The following is an 18,391-nucleotide window of genomic DNA, read 5'->3' as shown; positions in this document are numbered from 1 at the left end:
GAAATGAGGAAGATAAGACTGAGGTTAGCCAACGGAAATCTGGGTGCAAAATGACAAAACAATGCTGTTGTGAAAGGGTCTGCTACTGCAGCAATAGTAGCAGGCCACTGCCCTGCCTCCACCAACTCCCAGCTGACCTTCAACAGACACTAACTTTCCAAGCTGCAGAGAGAGAGAGAGTAGAAAGCACCTGGCTGCCCTAGGCTTTGCCTGTGGGTCAAGGAGGTTTTCCCAGAATAATTGAGGGAAACCTGGAATACCAGAACTGAGACATTATCTAATGAAAAAACCCGTAGTCAAAATTGAGAAACAGAGCCTCTGAGGGATAAAAGGAAATACTCAGTATTACAAAGCAAATTAGTGGAAAGCTGAAATTTAAACCCATCCCCATGGACTCCAAATCACATGTTCTTTCACTCTGCCAGAATGCCTCCTGGTCCTGGAATACCATTTTACTTCCAACTTCTCTCCTGACATACAGAACCAGCTACATAATTTGCAAGGCCCAGTAAAAAATGAAAACGATAGGCCCTTTATTTAAAAATTAAGAATATCAAGATGATGACAGCAGAACATTAAACTAAGTGTGGGGTCCTTCTAAACATGGAGCCCTGTGAAGCTGTACAAGTCATATGCCTATGAAGCTGGCTCTGGGGCACAGTTATGACCACAAGCCACATTCTGTCATCTTGGGGCTTGCTGAAGGAAATAAATAAGGAAATTCACATTTATTAGAGTACTTATGATATTCTTTCATGTGTATTATCTAATTTATTCAACAACTCTCTGGTACGGTATTATTATTATTCTTATTTATAGGTGAGGAAACTGAGGCACACAGAAATAAAGTGACCTGTCTAAGGAAACAAAACTAGAAAATAATAGAGAAGGCAGATTTTTCACTCAGGTCTAACTCCAAATGTTGAGGTTTTCATCTACTTTCCTACATTGGCTACAAGGAAGGGAGAAGAAAGTAGTTGACTTTGAGAAAGAAAAATTAGTGCCAGACCCCTAAGTTCAACTGTGACCTTCAGGCTAATGAGGGACATGAAAGGTGTGAAAAGAGGGTGGATGGTTTCTTAATGCCTCATGTTTGCAGTCTCCAGGAAGTCCCCACTAACAGCCAGGAAGATGATGAATTCCCATCATGCAGTGCCCTCCACCATGAATTCTGATGGCATGAAGGATGGGAGGGGCAATGCTTTCAGGGTATACTTTGATAGCTTTCAATGACTGCAGTGCCCAAGTCACAGTCCTCTGTCTACACTAGTGGAAGTATGGCCCTGAGTGATAGTCAAGCCGTGGTAAATAATCTTTTCAAGCTATGTACATTCTTATATACTCAGGCTCCAAAGAAAGACCACATTCTGCGAGCCAAGAGCCCTGGGCCCTAGTCCCCACTCTACTACCTCCCTGGGCATTAGTTTCTCCTTTAACCAACAGAGGTTGGACTAAATGGTCTTGGAGACCACTCCAACTCAAACATTCCCTGGTTCCTTTGTGGCTCTTCGTTACTCACTGTGGGCTTCCCCATGGTTGCAGGACCTGAGGCTCTGTGAAAGCCTGAAATAGGGATTCACTTGCACTAACATCACTCTGTAGAAAACTTCCTTCTACCAGAATAATTTATTGGCTCAGGCCTCAAGACCCCAGATCTAGCTTCTAGAAAGATTCAGTTCTTGTTTCTTTTGGTTTCTGACTAAAGCTTGGAGCGGAAGTAGGGTAGTCCTGCGGGCACTTTGCTAAAATGGGACCCCCTTCTTCCTACGCATACCATAGAGATTAAGTTTAGCTACACACGTTTTTTTCTTCCCTATCAATTAGGGTACTCTACTGGCCTTTTAACAGGGGTTTCTGGAGACAATGTGTTTACCTAAAGTAGTAATTAATGGTATCTATTTTGAGTCCAAAGACAGGGCAATAAAAGAGAGCATTAGGAAACAGAAGGCTCTGAAAATCATACTACCTATGCATAGGGCCTGAATGTGAGAAAAGGGAACTGTGCTCAGAGTTCCTCTTTAGCCCACAAACACAAAGTATGCTGGGAAGGGCCAAGTTTCCAATAACAGCACAAAGGGGCTTCTTCTTTTTGATCTGTTGTCCAGGTTTCTGCAGAGAGCAACCAAAAGTCACAAAGTTTTCCCATTTTGTATGATTTCTGCCTTGCCTGTGCTTGTGAAGGGAGATGAGAAAGAAGGGAAAATAGTTGACAAGCGGAGCAAGCAGGCAGTGCTGGGGTCCCACACTGCAGACACACTCATTTGTTTCCGCAGTACTGGAATGGAAAGAACACTGAATCAGAGTCCCTGCATCTTAGACCCTGGGTTATAGACCAAGCTCTGTAACTTATTGATTATGTGACCTTGAACAATCACACACAGCCTGTCTGAGCCTTAGTCCTCACATCAGATTGAAGGATTCTCAGGCTAAAGGGAAATGGAAGACAGGTGTGCACCCCAAGAGCTATGTCACCCTACAGAATATGATAAGTAATTTGACAAAGGCATGAAGTGCCATCAGATACGTATATAAGATTCTCCCAGGGCAGAAGATGAGAAGGTGATGGTAACTGGAAAGGTTCTCAGAAGAATAAGATTTTGGCTACATCTTAAGGGATAGAGAGGAAAAAAATGATGCTCACTGTCTCTGGAAAGCCTTCTCTGACAACCACCTGCAAAATTAGTTGCTTCCCACCTTGCCCTCCTCTACTCTTGAAAAACATCCACACAGCACTTAGGTGTCAGTCTCTCCCAGAAGACCAAGCACTGCCCAAAGTAAGAACTATGTTTGATCTTTACTGTCTTCTTAGGCCTAGGAATAAACTAGTTATCCCAGAACTGTGAGGTGAATAAGTGAATGAGTCAATGCATAAGCAAAAGAAAGAGACCTCATAGCCCAATGTCCCCACATTGCTTAGCTTACCCAACCTCCATGAAGGAGCTGAGAAGCCCCCACGCTTCACTTTTAGTTTATCTTCCTGTTCACTCACCCCCACCTCCTTTCAGAAGACTTTCAAGAAGAGGCCCCAGGGAAAATTGCAAAGCTAAGGCCACTTCCTGTGCAAGTGGCTTGTGTCCACACACTCTACCTCAACCCTAGTGATTGCTATGCATAGGATTGCATTGGGGTTTCCTCTGAAAGGAAATACAAAGGCTGATGCAATGTGTAGGGCACCCGCAGGCCAGGACTAAAGAACTTTTTGTACACCTGGGCCTGGGGACAGAGGTTTCACTGTGAGGCTGCCACAAAACAGTGACACTGACAAGATAAATGGCAGCAATTAACCCAATAACTACAGCTTAAGTATATTCAGCAAGGGTGTGTTGAGCACCTACTGGCTACAAAGCTCTATGCTTGGCAAAAGGGGAAAAAATAAACATACAACAGAACAGAAATATACAACAATCTAATACAAATGTAATGCGAGCCACAATTATTATAATAACCACATGAAAAAATTTTAAGTGAAACTAATTTTAATAATATATTTTGTTTAGCTCAATACATCCACAATGTTATTTCAACCTGTAAACAATGTAAGCATTTGTTAATAAGATATTTTACATTATTCAAAATGTAGTATGTATTTTATACAAACAGTACATCTCAATTTGAACTTACCATATTTCTAGTGTTAAATTGCCATCTGTGGCTAGTGGCTACCGTATTGACCAGAACAGGTATAAGACATGGTCCCTATCCTCTAGGAATTCACAGTCTAGTCCAGAAACCAGAGTGCTACATAAACATGTTCAAAAAATGAGTACAATAGTGGAGGTGCATGTATGGAAAAGAGAACTGCACTGAGGGTCAGGAGATCTGGGCTACAGTCTTTTCTCTGCCACTAATTCTCTGTGTGACCTTGAGCAAATCCCTCTCCCTTTCTGGGCCTCCAAATTTCCATCTCTACAATAAGTCTGATTAAATTTATTCACAAAACAAATACAAGTTGAATGTGTTCTAAGTGTCAGGCATGGTGCAAGGTACTCAAGATGCAGAAGTGAAAAAGACATATAAAACACTTGCCTTCTTGACATATACCGTGTGGTGGAAAATAGCCATTAAACAAATTTTTTAAATATGTCAAGAAAGGGGGAAGATCAGAGAGCAGGGAGAACACGTAACAGGATAACAAAATCCACCAGACTTGGATAGGTCAAGAAAACTTCTCTAAGGAAGTAACTTTTAAAGTGAGACGGAAAAATGAAAAGTAGTGAGCCAAGTGGATAATGGGTGCAAGGCAATTCCAAGCAGAAGAAGCAACATGTATAAAGGTTCTGAGATGGAGAATAATGTGGCATATTCCAAGAAGATAAAAGGCTGGTATGGCTTGAAAAAGAGTGAGCAAAGGAAAAAATAGCACAAAGCAAATAGAAGAGTTAAGCCGGGGGCCAAACCAAGAAAGGCCTTGTATGCTATGTTGGGCGTTTGAGACATGAGAAGCTAGAAAGTGTATATATGTGATGCAGTGCCCTTCTATATTCAAGCCTAGGATTTTAGGGGTCCAGACTATGGCAACAAACAGGAAAGAAAAGTTAATTTCAACTGGTTGGATTAGAGACTTCACAGAAGAGGCCGAATTTTAAAAGAGCCTTGAAGGATAACAGGATCAATAATCAGAGAAAGGCATTTCAGACAGAGGAAAGAACCCAAGTAAAGGTGCAGAGATAGGAAAGAATATGGTGAGCTTGTGTGAATAGGGAGACTACCGATACAAAATGGCAAATATAAGCCTGAGAGCATTTTTGAGTATCTATAGATATCGTAGAATAATAGTAGCCCAAAGGCCTATCCAACACACCAAATGTGCTCTGGAGGAAATCTGGCAAAGAGCTTCGACCTATCAGGAGATCCATTTTGTACTGGAATAACAATAATTAACAAGTATTGTGAGCTTACTAAGTGCCAGGCACTGTTTGAAGCCCTTTACATATGTTAGTTTATGTAATCCTAACAACAACCTTATGAGGGAGATACTATAATTACCTATTAAATGGCAGATGTAGGATTTAAATATCATGCAACAATTTATGAAAGGTAGAAATTTTGGAGCAATCTACAAAAAAATATACAATATGTCTCTGGCTGGAAAATGTCAAATTCAAGTCAGTTATCATCTCAGTCTTTAAGGGCAGTTTTTTCCAAGAAAACCTCATTAATTTCCAATTTATGATCGTTAGATAAGTCTGAGCTGAAGCTTTTGTTTAGCTTCTTAGAAAGACAAAATAAATGAAGTAAATAAAATAGGAGTTCCAGGGAGTTGTTTAAAGACAGAAAACCAAACTGGTTCTACTTACTACCCATACCTCATTCCCACTTAGAGTCCTTCAGAACCTTCCATCTATGGCAGAAATAACTGAAGTGACCCTAATCAACCATTTTAATCTATTTCCTATAATGGCCCACCTAAAGGTTTTTACTAAGCAGTAGCTGTTTTTGTTTTGTTTTGTTTTTTTCTTAAAATGAGTAAAGAGTTTATCTGGGCCAAGCTTGAGAGCCGCAACTCAGGAGCATAGATTCAAGTTGCCCTAAATATACACTCCCTTGGGAAAAATTTTAAATGGACAATGAAGAAATGAATGAGGAATCAACTTTCAATAGCCTATTGTAAATAGTATATTCGGAAGGAACAAACATGTATTTATTTAAAATATATATTCTCACTCCAGTCTGTCTCTCACTCCCACTATTCACATCACACCTGTAGTCCCAGCTACTGGGGAGGCTGAAGCAGGAGGATCACTTGAGCCCAGGAGTTCAAGGCTGTAGTGCACTATGGTCACCTGTGAATAGCCACTGCACTCCAGCCTAGGCAACAGAGGAAAACCTTGTCTCAAAAAATAAATAAATAAGAGGAAATTCTGTCATTTTCAACAACGTAAATGGAATTGGAGATTACGTGAAGTGAAATAAGCCAGGCACAGGAAGACAAATGCCACATAATCTCACTTACAGGTGGATTCTAAGATAATGAAAGTTATAGAAGCGGAGAGTAGAATGACGGTTAAAGAGGCTTGGGGGTGGGTAGAATGGGGAGATAATTTTCAAAGGGTACAAAGTTTCAGACAGCAGGAATAGGGTTTTTTTGAGATCTATTGCACAGCATGGTGAATACAGTTAATAATAGTATATTGCATGTTTCAGAATTGCTAAGAGAGTGTATTTCAAATTATTCAACAAATTATAAGTATTTGAGACAATGGATATATTAAATTTAATTACTCCACATTGTATTCATAAATCATAACATCACTTTGTATCCCACAAATACAATTATAAATTTATAATAAAAAATTAAATGAATATATCTATATATCTGTATCTATCTATATATCAGTGTAGAGATATTTCCTAATTCAGACTGGGGTAGTTGCCCCTGATATCATTGACTTGGCACACACAGACTATTTTCATCTTCTTAGTTTGTCTTCTGAGTAAAGGAAGGGCAAGAATTGTGCCTTTTGGGAAACAAAAAGAAAATTTAGAACAGACCCTTGAGCTTTCACCACAGCTAAACATTTGCTAGAACTAGATTTGGCACTGATTCAGGAATCAGTCAATCCCTAAAAAATTGATACCTCATGGGGTTACAAAGTGGAATCCTGAGAGCTCCTGTAAAGGCCAGATAATGCAAGGTAAGAAGCAGAAAAGCTTCATATTGGCATCAGAAGGGACACTGCCTTCTATTATTGGTTCTAGGCAGAATAGGAAGTGGGAATTGGAAGAAAAACACTTTTGTTGAGTACTTATTATGTACCACCTACTCTCACTCTCTATTATATCACTTATTACTCTCAATAACCTTATAAAATAGGAATCATTTCTATTTCGCAAACGGAGGCATTGAAGCATGAAGAAATTAAGCAACTTCCTTCAACGTCACATATTTAGTAAGTGGCAAAGCTGAGATTTATAATTTTGTCAGAATTTAGAATTCCAAATTCTAAAATTTAGAAGTTTATTGCTAAGATGGCATAAGAGAGGCTACTCAATGACTCACCATATCCTTTGGCCCCCTCAAACCCTGCTGCCTAGCTGTTTCCTGTAGCCTTAAAGAAAAAAGGGGTTTATTCCACTCAATTGCAAACTCCATGAGAGCAGGAACCATGTCGGTCATACCCAGTTTTCAATTAGACTGCTGATTTCTTTTTCTTAATTGATTTTGGGTGTACTTTGTATGTTAGAGAAATTTTTCCTTTGTATGTAATGAGAATTGTAATTATTTCCACTAGTTTGTCATTTGCCTTTTGACTTTGCTTCTACCATGTTATAGTTTTGTTTATTGTTTATGTCCCCTACTAGAGTGTAAGCTCCATGAGGGTAGTTATTTTATTTTATTCTTAACTATATCCCTAGTGCTAGAGCTGCCTTGTTTATAATAGTAGGTTCTCAGCAAATATTTGTTCATGAAAAAAAAATCTTCCTGTTCCGCAAGACCAGAAAATGAGGTAATATCTGAATACTGAAAGCTTTGACCTTCCTTGGACTCTGGTTCCTGATGACCTGGTTCCTGGAAGCCATCAGGTTTGAAGGCTCATTGAAAATAGCTCTAGGCAGAGTGTCAGGAGACCTGAGTTCCAGGCCCAGCTGTGTCATGGCTTATAACATGACCTTGGGAAGTTTTCTTTTTGCTCTGGGTATTGGTCTCCCTGTATCAGTTCATTCTCATATTGCTGTAAAGAAATACCTGAGACTGGGCAATTTATATATTTTTTAAAAGTTTAATTGGCACATAGTTCTGCAGGCTGTACAGGAAGCATAGCAGCATCTGCTTCTGGGGAGGCCTCAGGAAGCTTCCCATGGTGGAAGACAAAGGGGCGCAGGCACATCACATGGTAAGAGAGATCAAGGAGAAAGGAGGGAGGTGTTACACACTTTTAAACAACCAGATCTCATGAGAACTTAATCACTTTTGCAACAACAGTACCAAGGGGGATGGAGTTAAACCATTCATGAGAAACCACCCCCATGATCCAATTACGTCCCACCAGGCCCCACCTCCAACATTGGGGATTACATTTCAACATGAGATTTGGGTGGGGACACATATCCAAACTATATCACTCCCTCACTCCCCATTTCTAAATAGGGTGAACTGTATGGTCTTTGAAGGGCCCTCTTCTCTCTCCCATTCACAGATTGGTCAAGTGGTCTAGGTAACAAGGGTGTCAAAGATAGCAAGACTGACCAAGGCCCTGCCTTCCTGGAACTCATATTCAAATGAGGGACACAGGCACTTGCCAAAGTATGTCAGAATGAAAATATAAGTATTATACAGGATAAATATAGAGTATTATAAGAGCAAATAATAGTAAACCTAATCTGGTATGAGAGTTTAGGGAAGACTTTCTTCAAAAAATATTTAAGACCTAAAGAATGATCTAGACTAAGTAAAGTTCTCAGGCCTTGTATATATGTGTACATACATAATATTAATATTAATTATACTATATTTATATTACTAGTTACCTAATTTTTCATTATTATAATGAATATGATTATTTGTTGTAGATAACATAGTGATACTATATAATATATAATATATATATCACTATATACTATAATTTATAGTGATATTATAAACATTATTTATATTATATATATATATATATATACTCACCTAACATGTGAAAAAAGCTTTCTAAACTGCAAAGTGATAATACAACTGTGAGGGATGAATTTTCTCATTTGTCTAGGGATTTCTTTTGACCTGTTTTGGACCTCCATGGGTGGCCCTCAATGAAGGTTTCTTTGAGACTGGACCTGAACCTGAATCTGAGTCCCCTTGGGATTTGTAGGGTGACCTGCTGGTGCACTTATTGGTACAAAGTAGATATCATCTATCTGTGACAAGGAAAGATATATTTTGGAGCCTGGAACTACCTCTAACCATATATTAAGCTCATTTGCCTCAGCCACTAGTGATAAAAGATGTCTTAGAAGCTGCCTGGCTTATCTGCAAATCTTGGCACTGGAGGCCGACAGAAAAGGGGAAGAAGCTCTATGGGTCTCTCTAGCAACCTTGACTATCCAGGAGATGATCAGTTCTTGGACATTGTGGCATAAATTCCCAGCATATACAAGCTTTCCCATCTTCTCATTATCTCATTATCTCCAGCAGGACTGGAGACTCCAGTACACTGTGTTGATAGGGCTAGGGAACCAGAGGAAGTGGGGGAAGAGAGACAACAGTTGAAGAATGGCTACTCTGTCCCAAGCTAGATGCTTTATGTACATCCGCTTATGTAATCTTCATAACAACTCTACAAGGTGAGAGTTGTCGTATCTTTCACTGATAAGGAAATTGAATCTCAGAGTGCTCAAATGACTTACTTCAAGTAATTTATTAATCAGCTAAGCTGGAGTTCAAACCAATTTTTCTACTGTCTTCCATACCACATGTCACTTGGAAGGTCCATTTTAATGTCTTTCGCTGTCTTCAGGCTGGACCATATCAATTTTTACTCCAAAGCAGGAGAATTATACCTAAGTTTTGGGGATCACAAATAAGGAAATTCTCTCACTTCTCTTCACATGAACTGGTGCTCCTCTGGCAGGAAGTTGAACCTCCCATCTAATCTAAACCAGGCCTATTGTGGTTTAAGTCAACTTCCTCTTCCTTTATCCTACTTTTCTTCTGAACATTCTTCTCTGAGCTGCAAGCTGCAGCCTGAAACCTCTCAGGAACCTCTCATTTTACCCCTAAGCTAAGCAAAGGGGTTTTAGAACTGGAATCTACTACTCCACTTCACTTGCTTCTTACTACTCCATTGGCTCTGTTCTCACAAAGATCATCAACCAAATAGCCTGTTCTCAGACACTGTCCTGTTTTGTCCCTCATCTGTTGATCTCTGAGCCTGTACATATAATCACATCACAACCAAATTAAAAAAAAAAAAATCTTTCTAGTGACCACCACATCATTCTTCAGATCACTCTAAAAAGTAGGTTCCATAGATTACCTCACTGTTTAACCTCCTAATCTACCATAATTTAGCTTTTTGTCCTTTATTCTCATTTCTGCACTAACCTTGGTAACTGTAGTCACAAAATTACCATGAACTCTTAATCAACAAAGCCAAAAGCCTCTCTACTAGCCCTCACTCCCTTCAATGTCTCTGCAACAGGTGACTGTCAGCCATTTCTTCTTTCCTAAAACCTGTCATCAAATGGTTTAGAGAATACCCTCCCTCTCCAGACTGAATTTGATCACCAGAACCACAGAAGTATGGTTCAGATGAGATGTAAAGATCAAATTCATGCCAGAGGATCATAGCCAATTGCAGAGACTGTCTTCTCCATTTGCGTCCCTGATACCTAGCAGAACACCTGATCCCAATAGTGCTCAGTGAGAATTGTTGAATTTACCTATACTCCTCTGATTCACCTATCTTCCTAACCATTCTCTTTGGTTCTCTTAACGACGTCTCTTTCTTTCCTGTTCTTTATTAAATGTGTTTCCAAATACTCTGTACTTTTGTCTTTTTGTTGTGTCTCTGCACGCTTGCTTACTCTCTTTCTATCTTCCCTACCTCCAGATCAGTAGATTCAATCTAATATTGAACATATCTCCCTGAATGTCTAAGTCCTCATGCCCTAGACCCTACACCTCAAACAAACTTGGTCATAATACTGTGTTTCTTATCTCCATGGAGAAAATCCAAGTTAGAAATATCAATCATCGTTGATCATCATTATATATTTTTACTAATATTCTGATTATAACACTTATGACCTTAAAGTGTGATATTTTTTGTCCATGCCTTTTTCTCATGAGTAGCCTGTAGTTCCCTCAAGAAAAAGTATCTCTGTTTAAATTGATTTCTGTATCACCAGTGTTTGGCACATAGTAAGGGGCCTTAGTGTTAGCAATTGTTAGCTAAATTAATAAAGGGTGATGAGGTCAGCTCCCAGAGTGCCTGTATTTGAGGAAGAGAATGATTCTGTTCCTAATGATGAAGAAGAATGTAGAAAAAAAAGATGAAAATGATGTTCATTTTCATCCAGGAATGTTTTTATCCTTAAAGTTTGATATTTATTGCCAGGATGATCTTTTAATAACACAACTCTAGTGGTGTTATTGCACTGCTTAGAAAAGATGAGTGGCTCTCTTCATTGTTTTAAGCTTAAAGTTCAAAATTTGTCAGCTAGGTGATCAGGATCTTTCACAATCTGTACACAGCCTATGTCTTCACTGTTCTCTTCCCATCCTATATTCTGACTACTGCATGCCCTATATTCTAGTATACCTCCAGCCTTTACACATGCCTCTCTGTGGACCTGGAAAGCTTCCTATTCCCTTCACATCTATTCTGTCAGGAGACCTTGTGTTTCTTCTTCAGACCCAGCTCAATTGTCATGTCCTCTGGGAAACCTCTTTTAATTGTCCTAGACAAATTCTTCTGTGCTTTGTATGCACCTAAATTACAGCCTGATTACATTGTATTTAGAATACCTGTTTACATAGTTACAAAGTGTGCTCTACCAGGCACTGGCTTTAACTTAATAATTTTTGGATTCCCAGATCCTAGGTTAAGTTCTACCATGAAGTAGCTTTTCTGTAAATGTTGGTTAAATCTGACTAAAATGCCTGCTGAAATAAATATTAATATTTGTGTTATATAATCTGACTCCATCTTGACTTATGGATACTTTCCACACATGTTAAGTCCACAACTCCAATTCTGCCCGAGTTAAAATCTCTTCAGATGGCAGGGGTGAGTCATTTCTTAGGCTCCATACCTAGAACACAGTAGGCTTTTAGTGAACGATTTGAAATCAAGATGTGTTTGGAGGTGAATATAGGCCAGCACAGCAATCGGGTTGAAGAGTAATGTCTTCTTTTTTTTTTTTTTTGAGGTGGAGTCTTGCTCTGTTGCCCAGGCTGGATTGCCATGGTGCAATCTCAGCTAACTGCAACCTCTGTCTCCTGGGTTCAAGCAATTCTCCTGCCTCAGCCTCCCAAGTAGCTGGGATTACAGATGTGTGCCACCATGCCGGCTAATTTCTGTATTTTTAGTACAGACGGGGTTTCACCATGTTGGCCACGCTGGTCTCGAACTCCTGACCTCATGATCTGCCCACCTCGGCCTCCCAAAGTGCTAGGATTACAGGTGTTAGCCACCCCGCCCAGCCAGTAATGTCTTCTAAACCTCTGTTTTCTTCCTATGGACATAATGAGACAAAATTTGAATAGAGAAAAACACAATTGCAACCAGGGTTGCATTCCTGTCACCTTAGGTAAGGAAGAAGAGGAAATGAAAATCAGAGAGGCGACAAAGCTGCGTGGGCTGGAAGGAGGAAATCTGTTGTAAATGTCAAAAAGCGAAGCTGAAAATAAACCTCAGCCCTTTAGAGAATTACTAGTGAAGTTAAGTTCAATTGATTTAAAGATTGCTTTTCAGAGAGTTCATAAAACTCATGATCCTGAATTGAGGGTTGTTTGGGAAAAACCCCAAACCATTTTTTTCCTCTGCTTTCACATCAACACAACAATCAACATGGAAGATTTCTGCGGCCAAATGTGTGGGATAGTTTCCCCCACACACAAAGCAGCAGACACCAGCTGAGTGTCCTCTAATTCAATTCCAACACCATCTACCTAAAGATAGCCTCAGGTCTCACAAGTTGAGGGCTTATTTCCCAAGACTTCCCTTCACCAAAGACATCAGTCCCAAGTCCAGGCCTCCAGAACTTCTGACTGGGCAGTATCAAGCTGGGGTACCCACAACTCTCTTTTTGAGTTCAATTAATTTGCTAGAGTGGCTCACAGAACTCAGGGAAACACATTTACAGTTTTACTATAGAGAATATTAAAAAGGGTACAGATAAAGAGATGCATATGGTGGGGTATGGAGGAAGTGGTGTGGAGCTTCCATACTCTCCCAGGGCACACCACTCTGCAGGAACCTTCACATCTTCAGCTATCCAGAAGCTCTCCAAACTCTGTCCTTTTGGGTTTTTTTGGAGGCTTCGTTACCTAAGCATGATTGACAGTCATGTATAAATGTGATTGGATAAAAAGGGTATTATATCATACTAACAGACTGGGTCAGGGAAGCCAGCAAGGTTTATCTATTCAGATTCTTCTTGGCCTCTCTACACAGCATTCTTTCCTCCTAGGTATGAGTCAGGACCCTCTCTGGAATGAGGGTCTTAGGATCCACAATCAGATTAGAATGCTGCCTTGGACAAGTGAAAGGAGAGCAGGACAATATCAGAGAGAGAGAGAGATTCTGTTTTCTGAGGCCTGCTTCTGAGGCCTAAAGGAACTGTGGATGAAAACCTACACACACACACACACACACACACACACACACACACACACACACACATCTCTCACAGAGGCCAAGAAAGAGACTACAAAATCTAGACATAGAATGTTATAGGACAAGAGCCTGTGTAGGACCAGGTTATGACCTACACTTAGCTCCTGGCTTTACCACTGATCCACTATGGAAAATTAGACAAGTTTCTTCCCTTCTCTGGGCTTCTCTGGGCTTCAGTGTCCCCATGTGCAAAATAAAGGACTAAGCTTCTTTGCATAACAAAAGGAGTGAGATAGAAATGCCCTTCAAGGATATGGCTTACTTCTCAAGCAGAGACCTCTTACTATGGACCACACGGTTTAGTTTTACAGAACCCATGCAGTTCAGTTTTGAGAAGACACCTGGAGTTGACCTGATCATACTCCATGAACTGACCCATGCAAGTCAAACTCACAGAAAGCAGATATAACACAGAGAGGCTTTTTTGTTTGGTTTTGTTTTAATTCCAGAGCTAATATAACCCAAAAACAGCTGGGAATGCTCATGTTGGCTGAATAACAATCTCTGTCTTGCTTGGAAAAATATATTCTAAAAGCCAAATTAATCAGAAAGTTGCTTGATGAAAACATGGACAAGACAAAACAGATTAAATGAGCTTAACAAACTCTTCTTTTCCCCAAACCTCATCAACTAAGATGGGATGAAAGGAGGGGTCAGGGGCACCTCTTTCTTTTATCTGTCCTTTAGACACACCATGAACACAATGACCACTTTCAGTTCTTGTCACTGTTTTTTTTTTTCCAGTCTTCATGCAGAATCCCCACCTGCACTTCTGCGTTGTCTCTGCAGCTGAGTTAATCCTTTTGATGAGGCTTCTACAACTTATTTAACATTCAGTCAGATCTCTTGAGATTCCACCTTAATTAGATTTCTGATTTCTTCAAGGCCCTGTTCTTTCCTGCTTTGATTAGTGAGAGCTCTCGTTCCATTAAGAACTTCTCAGGATGCCTAATCTATTATATGGTGATTTTACTGGTTGAAATCTCAGGAGAAACTTTTGCTTCGGGTTGTGGGGAAAGGGGGAGGAGAATCTTACTTTGCTCCTACCCATATATACAAAGAGCTCTGCTTTCTCCCCTGGTAGAAATAGCACTGGGCTTGGGGGACTCTGGAAGTTTCAGAGGATTTCCAGATACACTTTCTTCCTTTTGAGGGAATCAATTTAAGGAGGTTGGTAACCAATGTGCTAGGTTCTTATCAAGATAAAATACTATTTCATGGGAAAAGCCTTCGGTCCTACTGAAATCCCTTCCATGGTAAAGAAGAGTTGGTGAGCCTACTAGTCAAAGAGGACAGGTTATCCTTTTTCCTTGCTTTTCCTTTCCTTTCCTTCTTCTACTTGTCCCTCTCCTATCTTCTTTTCCTTCTTTCTTCTCTGTTTTTTTCTCTTCTTCCCTTCTTCACTTTCTCCTATCTTCTCCAACAATCTGGAATAGATATTAGAACCAGTGCTAGGATGAGCCTGAGCATGGAACTGGGTTTTTAACTGTATCTAGCCACCATGTGCATTCTAAGTTGCAAAAGCCAGAAGAAAAAGAGAAGGAAGAAGGAAAAAAAGGACGAGAAAGAGGAGGAGGAGGAGGAGGAACAGAACAAACAGCAGCAGCAGCAGCAGCAGCAGCAGCAGCAAAAAAGGGCTATTGGAAACAAATGAAAATGGATTTGATCTCTCTCCAGTTCTTGCAGCAATAAAAAAAAATTCTAAAAATGGATTTAAAACACCAGGTCCCCTCCCAGGAAAGCATATAGATTTTGGGCTCACCCCCTTCCAGGACCTCTCTCCCCACCAGGGTAAGCCTTATCTACCCAAAACACTGTGGTGCAGTTTCTGCTCTTCCTGAAAATATCTGCAGCTAGGAGAAGCTTTGCTCATATTCAAAGGCACAACCATACCATAAAAGAGCTCCCAGATAACTTTTATCCTCTGCATTCAAGAAGGAGTAGTCCTCCCATCCATATCTTCTTCCTGGGCAGTGCCAAGGGACTGGCTTACCCACTTGGGTTATAGTTCAGATGAGACTCTTTCAGCTTTACCTTGGTCAATCAGGCATAGAGTTAAAAAGTAATGTACTTATCCATTGGGCAACCTGAGATAAAAGCACTTTGTCTTCCAGGACCTCAGCTTCCTAACTGGAGGATGGGGTCATAGATTAGATCAACTAATCTCTCCAAGTTATAAAAGCTTTTAGAGGCCAAAAAGTCTCACTTCCTTGTTACATCTATAAGAATGCTGAGGCTCAGGGAAATAATAAAAAAAAATCCATGTGAGAAAGGGACTAGCTTGTGCCTGGCTGGACATGATACATAGTAGGCTAGGTACAGTGACTGTAATCCCAGTACTTCAGGAGCCTGAAGTGGGAGGATTACTTGAGCCCAGGAGTTCAAGACTACCCTGGGCAACATGGTAAAACCCTGTCGCTACAAAAAAATACAAAAATTAGCCTGGCATGGTAGTGTGCACCTGTAGTTCCAGCTACTCAGGAGGCTGAGGTAATAGAATCTTTTAAGCATGGGAGGTCGAGACTGCAGTGGGCTGTTACAATGCCACTGTACTCCAGCCTAGACAACAGAGCGAGAACCTGCCAAAAAAAAAAAAAAAAAAAAAAAGACACACAGTACATGCCAGTTCCCTTCTGACCTCTTAGCAGGGATGGGTCAAAAATACAAGGGGATTCCTAAGGTTGCATTCAATGCCTTTCACCTTTCCTGTATACCACACTGCCTTAAGATGGCTATGAATCCTAGTTGGCTTGACTATGTGCACCATTGGCACTTTCTTATCTCAGGGTCTTTGAAATTCCCTTCAATTCATGGCTGACTCCTTCTCCTTCTCATTCACTCTTCAGGTCTTAGCTTAAAATATTCTCTCTATGGAATGGCTTCCCTGCCAAACCAAGATAAAATAGCTCTTCTTACCCCTTTTCCCTCATATGCTTGGAACCCTACTGATTTTCTTAATAGCACACCTTACCATTCGGAATAATTGTTTTTTTGATCAATTTATATGTTTACTGCTGATCACCTCCCTGGCTCTAAACACTGCATTTTTGTGATTGGTAGCTCTGTGACATAAACAGAGACTGTTTGTTCACTGCTGTATTGGATATTGCTTTTAGTACTTGGCACGTGGTAGGAGGTATTAAATAATATTCAGTGAGTAAATGGTGCCTCTGACACAACATAAGTTAGGATGGGAGGAGTTCGCATCACTAGGTCAATGTTATGATTGAGTTGAAATTAAGAAGTTGAAGGCATGGAAAGGCTTATGAGCTATTAAGTTGAATGAATATGAGACTAGTCAGGTCAAGGCTCAAACTCTATACATGGAGGGGCCACGAAGTAAGGGCAACTGAGCAGTTGAGTTTGGAAAGAGACTGCCTCATGGCTTACTTTTCTGGAACTTGACATACTTGAGTGTAAAATAGAGGTCATAATCTTTGCCCTGCCTATATCATGGGGCTATTGTCATATCTGATGTAAGAAAGATGTGAAAAAGGAAAGTAGGATGGGGAGGGAACTCATGGGTGGGTGGCTTATCTGCCACCACCTCTACCCCAGGCTTGGCCTGAAGTGGCCTCTGTAACTGCCTCCCCAGCTTCTGGACTGCAGAGTCATTGTGGAAGGGAAGTCCCAGCAGCAACAGTCTGGACTTCTAGCCCATACCTCCTCAGTTGCTCAAGAATGACAGTTGGTTTTTGCATCAGCCTCTCTGTGTCATTCTGTCCCCTACCCCATTCCCATACTGCCTCCCCAAAGACTATGTGTGGCAATTTCCAGGCTGACATTTCTCCATCAATGTGGCAATATTCTGATCTCCCATAGTTTGCTCAGGGACCCTAGGGTTGTGTCCTCCTATGTGGGAGGAACCAGGTTCTCTGGGCACCTCAACATGATAACTGGTCTGCCAGGAACATGTCTGTCAGGTCATCCTGCCCTCCCACAACTACTTATACCTTCGAGGGTTTATGTTAATCTGACAAGTGGGATTAGTCTTTTTGGGGCCCAGCACTGGAAATTTAGTTTAGATCAGATCAGGTCCCAAAACCTATAAACAAAGTAGAAGACTAGTCTGAGCTATATAAACCAGATGCTAGCCCTACCTCACTCCCATCTCATCCTCTTAATCATAAGAAATTCCACCCTGGACAACATGGTGAAACCCCATCTCTATAAAACTAAAACAATTAGCCAGACATGGTGGTGCATACCTGTAGTCCCAGCTACTCGGGAGGCTGAAATAGGAGGATCACGTGAACCTAGAAGGTCAAGGCTGCAGTGAGCTGAGATCACACAACTGAACTCTGGCCTGGGCAACAGAATGAAATGCTGCCTCAAAAATAATAAAGAAAGAAATTGAGTTAATTATGTTAGAAGATGGAGAGATGCAGATGCTCATCCTTGGCAATGCCCTTTTACTATTATTTCTTTCATTCATTTAACAAACACATGGGTACTTATTATAAGTCAGGTCCCTGTCTACTGGGGAAGATAGCCAAATAAAATGGTGTTCCAGTTAGCCCAATATGTTCACCATTATAACATGTTCAAGTATAATATATAATATAGTATATATAAGCTACAGTGGCAAAACAGAAGGAGTGATTGACTTTCTAGGGATGTCAGGAACAGTTTCACAGAGATTTGAACTGAAACTTGAAGAATTAACAGAATATCAGGCAGTTTACAGGTAACAGTGGGAAAATCATCATAGGTATTCTAGAAGCGTGTCCTAACACAGCATGTGCAAAAGCATGAATATATAAAATGGACAGGCAAGTTTGGTGACTAAAATTCTGTATGGTTTGAGTACATGACTTATCTTTAATAGTGGTAGGAGATGAAGCTGGCTAGATGTGGAAGTCTGCATTACTGAGGACTTTTAATTCTATGGTGAGTTTAGAATTTGTCTCCAAAACAATGGAAAGTAATTGATGGGAATACTTAAACCCATTCAGCACACTCCAAAGTATGTTTTCTGGACCCACATTAGAACAACCAGTCTAACAAATGTGCATGTGGTTACAGAAGCAGTAAGACCAAATATTTGAACCTGGACTATGCTG

This window comes from Pan paniscus, chromosome X (assembly GCF_029289425.2).
Source record: "Pan paniscus chromosome X, NHGRI_mPanPan1-v2.0_pri, whole genome shotgun sequence".
Taxonomy (NCBI): Eukaryota; Metazoa; Chordata; class Mammalia; order Primates; family Hominidae; genus Pan; species Pan paniscus.
This window is presented reverse-complemented; position numbering follows the sequence as displayed.